We start from the raw sequence: 6,817 nt of genomic DNA, 5'->3' as shown, positions 1-6,817 counted from the left end.
TTTTGCAAATACCTTTTCTTAGGTAAGTTAAGGTTGTTCTCTCTCTCTTTTTTTTAATTAAATCATAGTTGTGTACATTAATGCAGTCAAGGGGGTACAATGTACTGGTTTTATATACAATTTGGAATATCTTAATCAAACTGGTTAACATAGCGCCTTCATAGCATTTTCTAGTTATTGTGTTAAGACATTTATATTCTGCATTTAGTAAGTTTCACATGTACCCTTGTAAGGTTGTTCTTTTCTATTCCTTTTTGGCTGAGTTTTTGTCTTGTGAAGATTTCTTTCTTTCTTTTTTTTTTTTTTTTGCAATTCATTACTACATTTAATTATTATTTCAAACATTTAAGGCAGATTTCTCACACGTGAGAATTTAGCATGATCCAAACAGGTACTGCCTTCAAAACCTTTTTAAAAGCCATTTCAAAATCCTCCATTGTTGTAGGCATGTGCATTTCTTCTTTTGAAAGATTTCGGATTTCTTCCCATTGCCATAAAAGATGCATCCCTAAACTCTTCATTAATGTCCACACCTGAATAACCTTCCATGGTTTCTGTTATACTTGCAATGTCAGTATTATTAGCCAAGTCCGCCCCACGTATGCTTATTCATAATAGGCCCTGCCTTTTGCTGATGGTAAAGAAACATAGAATGATTTCTTTTCTTTTCTTTTCTTTTTTTTTGGAGACAGAGCCCCAAGCTATCGCCCTGGGTAGAGTGCCAAGGCATCACAGCTCACAGCAACCTCCAACTCCTGGGTTCAAGAGAGTCTCCTGCCTCCACCTCCCAAGGAGCTGGGACTACAGGCACCCGCCACAACACCTGACTATTTTTTATTGCAGCCATCATTGTTGTTTGGTGGGCCCGGGCTGGATTCAAACCCGCCAGCTCAGGTGTATGTGGCTGGTGCCTTAGCTGCTTGAGCCACAGGCACCGAGCCCATAAACTGATTTCTGAAGATGTTGTCATAGAGCCTCATCTTTATCCCAGGGAAAATTAGTAGCTGCCAGAACCATAACCATTTTGGAAGGATCATTGTTTTCAGAAGCACCTCCAGCAGCTCTGTGCTCATCCTTCAGCTTGCTTCATGCTCTTCAGAAGTCCCCCTGCAACTATCTCATCAATAAATATAGTGGCTAGAGAATAAAACTGAGACATTTCAAACAGAAGATGGACAAACTTCTCAGAGTTGATGAAGAGCCACTAAAGAATGTTGTCCTGCATTCTGTGGTTACTGCTTCAGCAAGGAGGGTCTTTCCTGTGCCAGGTGGGCTAACCATCAACACTCTTTCCCGTGTTCTCCTAATGCCCTTAAAGAATTTGGGCATCCGTATTTGTAACACCATGGCTTCCTTAAGCAACTTTCTAGCTTCTACTAAATTAACAATGTCATCACATTGAACATTGGGATTCTGGGAAATTTTCTTTCAAAGTTTCTATTAGTCATTATCACATCTGGTACTATCAAATGTATTTGTCTGTGGTTCTGTAACTGCAGCAGGTGATTTGTTCTTTTCCTCTCTTCCTTTATTCTGTTCCTTCTTTTCACCACAATGAACAGTTTCCCCTCTAGCATCGCGTAGGTTCTGTGCAGATGAACCTGGAACTCTGACAGCTGTCCTTGGACGGTTACCAGTAGTCTATGGTCACTGTACTGAGAAGTCTGGTGTTGGTGGGTCCCGACGTGGGTCTTCAGTCAATAGCCCAAGCATGGACCAGACTTCTTGCTCGGGAGCTGGAGGTTCACGCCGTGCAGCTCTGAAGGGAGTGCTGTCTAGTTTCAAGTTCTCGAGTGTTTGTGTTGTATTTTATCCTTAACGTGTTTAGCTTCCACATTTATTTCCTGCCAACCCTGTTGCCATTTCCACTGGAGGTATGTGCCTTCGAGTGAGTATAGCTACTTGTTCATCCGTTCAAGAACTCCCTAATAACAGACCATAGCGGAGTCTCCCAGAGTTTCCCAGAAATGCATATGAATGAGCCAGTTTTACATTCTCCCTAATCATAAGAAAACTCATGCCCAGCTCATGCTGTGGTGGCCAGGCACAGGGGAAGGGCCAAGTGGGGCTCCTACCTGCAAGACAGGAGAGGCTTAGCCCAGGACGACTCCAGAAAATTTCTAGACAACTCCAGAAGATTTCTTGAATGCTTTTTCTACTGCTTTTGAAATGACCAAAGCATTTTTCTCTTTAAATCTGTTAATGTGGTAAGTTACATTAATAAATTCTCCAATGGTGAACCAACCTTCCTCCAACCTTCCTTTCTGGAATAAATATAATTGATCATTATTTGGATACAGTTGCTAATATTTTGTTCAATATTTTTGCATCCGTAACCAAGAGTGGAAGTAGACTGTAATTTTTCTCTTGTCTGCTTTTCACACAAAGTTATACTAGCCTCATAAAAGGAGTCAGGACATGTTCCTCCTTTTGTGCTCTCTGAAAGAGTTGAGGATTGGAATTATCTGTTCCTTGAATCTTAGTTAACTTAGCTATAAAAATCCCTGGACTTATGTTTTCCCTGTGGGAAAAATTTTAACTACTAATCATATTTCACTGATGATTATAGGCTGGGTGACAAACTATTTAACAACCAACTAGAGTGGTTTGCTCCAGTCAGAGCAGACCTTGGCCCTTAGCAAACAGTATAGCTACAGAGTTGCATACAGGCTAAATATCAGCTCCGATGTTTTCAACTTCAGATTTTATATTTCTTCTTAAGTCAGTTTTGTAAATCATATGTTTCCCAGAAATTATTAATTTTCCTTAAATTTTAAAATTTATTGGCTGACCATGCTGGCACACCTGTAATTCCAGTACTTTGGGAGGCTGAAGAAAGGGGATTGCCGTAGGCTAGGAGTTTGAAATCAGCCTGGACAACATAGCAAGCTCCCATCTCTAAAATAGATAAATTTTTAAAAAAACTTCACCATGCATATACCCAGAAGACCAAAAATCACATCATAACAAAGATATTTGTACCAGAATGTTTATTGCAGCCCAATTCATAATTGCTAAGTCCAAGTGCCCATCGATCCACGAATGGATTAATAAATTGTGGTACATGTACACCATGGAATATTATGCAGCCTGAAAGAAAGATGGAGACTTTACCTCTTTCATGTTTACATGGATGGAGCTGGAACATATTCTTCTTAGTAAAGTATCTCAAGAATGGAAGAAAAAGTACCCAATGTACTCAGCCCTACTATGAAACTAATTTAGGGTTTTCACATGAAAGCTATAACCCAGTTATAACCTAAGAATAGGGGGCAAGGGGAAAGGGAGGGGAGGTAGGGGGGTGGGAAGAGGGAAGGGGATTGGTGGGATTACACCAGCGGTGCATCTTACAAGGGTATATGTGAAACTTGGTAAACTGTCTGTGAAGCTAGTGAATGATGCCCCATGAATATATCAATGTACACAGCTATGATTTAATAAAAATAAATAAATAAAATAAAATAAAATAAAAAAACTTCGCCAGGTGTGGTGGCATGTGCCTATAATCCTAGCCACTTGGGCACCCAAGACAGGAGGATCACTTAAGCCTAGGAGTTCAAGGCTACAGTGAGCTATGATTGCACCACTGCATGCCAGCATGGGCGACAGAGTGAAACCTCATCTCTTAAAAACAAATTAAATTTTTTAATAAGTTGCTCATATTCTTATGTGTTAACTGCTGTTATTAATAGTGCTTCATTTTCCATTCTTATAATTGTTTCTATTGGCTTCATCAATTTCACAAAGATATGTTAGTTTTATTAATTATTTTCAATGAAATAAAACAACTTTTTATTTCCTTGATCTTTTCCACTGAATGTTGTTTTTATTTTATTAATTTCTGCTCTTTTTTATTTCCATTATTGTATTTGACTTAGGTTTTTGTTCTTGTAATTTTCCCTTTAAAAAAATTCAAGTATTACAAGTCTATTCACTTTCCATTTATCACTTTAGCTGCATCCTACAGGTTGTCCTATAGGATCATTACTGTCAGTTGTATTTTCTTACTTCCCTTTTGCTTTCTTTTTTGACTGAGGAACTATTTACAATTGTACTTTTTTTTTTTCTTTTTGGACAGAGTTTTGCTCTATTGTTCAGTGGCACCATCATAGTTCATAGCAACCTCAGACTCCTGGGCTCAAGCACTCCTTCTGCCTCAGCCTCCCAAGTAGGTAGGGCTATAGTCATGCACCACCACACCTGGCTAATTTTTCTATTTTTAGTAGAGATGAGTCCTCGCTCTTGCTCAGGCTGGTCTCCAATTCCCAACCTCAGGTGGTCCTCCTCTCTTGGCCTCCTAGAGTGCTAGGATTACAGGTGTGAGCCGCCACACCTGGCCTAGAATTATGCTTTTATATTTTAAAACTTTTGTTATATTTTTGTTATTAGTTGCATATGGTCAGAGAATGTGGTCTAGATAATAGTGATCTTTTGACACTGTTAAGACTCGTTCTGTGGGTCAATATGTTGTCAATTTTTATAATAGCTCCTGGGAACAGAAAGTATATCTCCAGTTATTTGGTATAGGACTCTATTCTTTAGACCTGTTTTGTTTATTATAATGGTCATATCATATAAATTCTTTCTGATATTTTTGTCTAGTCAGTTGCTGACACAGATGTGATAAAATCTACCTCAATAAGGGTGTATTGGTCAATTTCGTTTTCTTGGTTTTCTTGGGGGGGGTTTTGCTTGATATTTTTTGAATCTGTGATATTAGAAGTATGCAAGTTTACAATATTTTTACATCTTCCTAATGAACTGGACCTTCATCAGTATGTAATGTACCTCTGTCTCTTATCTCTAGCAATATTTTTTGCTTTATTTTTTCTTTACTTGATGATGTATCCCCTCAAACTTTCTTATGGTTAATATTTATTAAATGTTTTTCTGCCTTTTTACTTTCAACTCCTCCTCCTCATGAAATTTTTGTTTCATACATGTCTTTTATAAAAAGCAAAAAGACTTTCCTTTGGGGCGGCACCTGTGGCTCAGTGGGTAAGGTGCTGGCCCCATATACCGAGGGTGGCAGGTTCAAACCCGGCCCCGGCAGAACTACAACAAAAAAATAGCCAGGTGTTGTGGCAGGCGCCTGTAGTCCCAGCTACTTGGGAGGCTGAGGCAAGAGAATCACTTAAGCCCAGGAGTTGGAGGTTGCTGTGAGCTATGCGATGCCATGACACTCTACCTAGGGCCATAAAGTGAAACTCTGTTTCCACAAAAAAAAAAAAGACTTTGCTTTATCTAGTCTGATTAAAAATTAGTCCATTTACCCTTATTGTTATTTTAATATATTTGGATTCTATTTCTACTGTTTTACTTTACGCATTATATTGTTCTGGTTTCCTATATATTCTTTTATCTTCTTTCTTGACTCTTTAAAAATTGAGTTTTATTTATTTTTATTTTTTATATTTATTTTTTTCTTATTCTAATTTTTCCTTTACTAGTTTGGAATTTATATTTTTGTTATATTTTGTGGGGTGTTCTAGAATTTTTAGCATGTGTGTATATGTGTGTATATATATATATGTATGCACGTGTAATTTAATGAAATGTATAACTAATAAAGTATGTAATTTAATGAAGTCTTAAGTTAGTCATTATTTTACCTTCCTGAACAAAACATATATCTTTGAATGCCTTATGTTCACCTCCTTCTAATTCAGTGGTTCTCAACCTTCCTAATGCCCTTTAATACAGTTCCTGTGGGTTGGGACCCACAGGTTGAGAACCGCTGCTATATGCCATTTTTACCAGCATGTAGTTTGATATTATTTTTTAAGCCCGTATTTAAGACACTATTATTGTTTTTTTAACATAGCCAATGATTGCTTGGATTTACCCCTGTGTTTATTATTTTCTTTGAACTATCTTTCTGTTGTGAGGGATGATCCTAGACCTTTCTGGAATCAGTTTTCTTCATCTTGAAGTATATCCTTTAGAAGTTCCTCTAATGAGTAACAGTAAACTCTCCTTTGGGGTTTGTAGAAAAATGTTTCATTTTTGTCTTCCTTCTTGAAAGAGTTTTTCTGGTAGTAATGTAGGTTTTCAGTTATTTTCTGTCTGCATTTTGAAGATATTATTTCACTGTCTTCTGGCTTCCATTGTTCCTGTTGCCAAAAGTCTATCGTTCCCTTCTAGGTAAACTGTACTTTTCTCTCTGGCTGCTTTAAGATTTTCTTCTGTGAATTCCTTTTATTTGCCTGGCCTTGAAGTTTTTAGGCATACTAAAACTTCCATGATACAAGAGGAGAGCCACTCTAAAAAAGAAAATTTACATTTTCCCCTTGCCTGGCCATCCCCACTTTGCCATGACCACTACCTCTGATTGAAGCTCTGAGGTCTGGAGCTATGCAAACCATCTTGAAAACATGAGGTAACAAATACAAGAATTGAGAGATGGGAGAGAAAGAATCTACATCCTTCATAATCTCACGGAGCACTGGATGGCTCACATCTAGACTCCATGCTGTAGGAGAAAAATAAATACTGTCTTTGCTAGTTTATACTCTTTAGTCAGGTATTCTATTGTATCAAAAATTAATCTTAATTAAAACACTATACTTTATTTCCCCTGTGAAGTGTACTAGGACACCATAGCAGAGTAATGCACAATACTATTTTTTAAATGACTGCTGATTATTTTGTATCCTGTGCATGAATAAATCTGTATTTTTATCTTCGAGCATATATCTACATGGCTACTATGAAGAGATTAATCATCGATTAAAACTTAGTAAGATTTTCCCTTCAATTGAAAATTAATTTGGAAAATGATATTTCTTGGAATTTCTTTTTAAACTTAATGTTGTGA

At 37.4% G+C, this 6,817-nt stretch overlaps 1 pseudogene; it reads right to left on the bottom strand.

The window, feature by feature from the left end:
- Nucleotides 1-359: 359 nt before the first annotated feature.
- Nucleotides 360-2,019, bottom strand: LOC128566501 (katanin p60 ATPase-containing subunit A1-like; annotated as a pseudogene).
- Nucleotides 2,020-6,817: the final 4,798 nt, after the last annotated feature.

Source organism: Nycticebus coucang, chromosome 15 (assembly GCF_027406575.1).
Source record: "Nycticebus coucang isolate mNycCou1 chromosome 15, mNycCou1.pri, whole genome shotgun sequence".
Lineage (NCBI taxonomy): Eukaryota > Metazoa > Chordata > Mammalia > Primates > Lorisidae > Nycticebus > Nycticebus coucang.
Note: the sequence above shows the minus strand (reverse complement) of the source record. Positions and strands in the feature narration are given on the sequence as shown.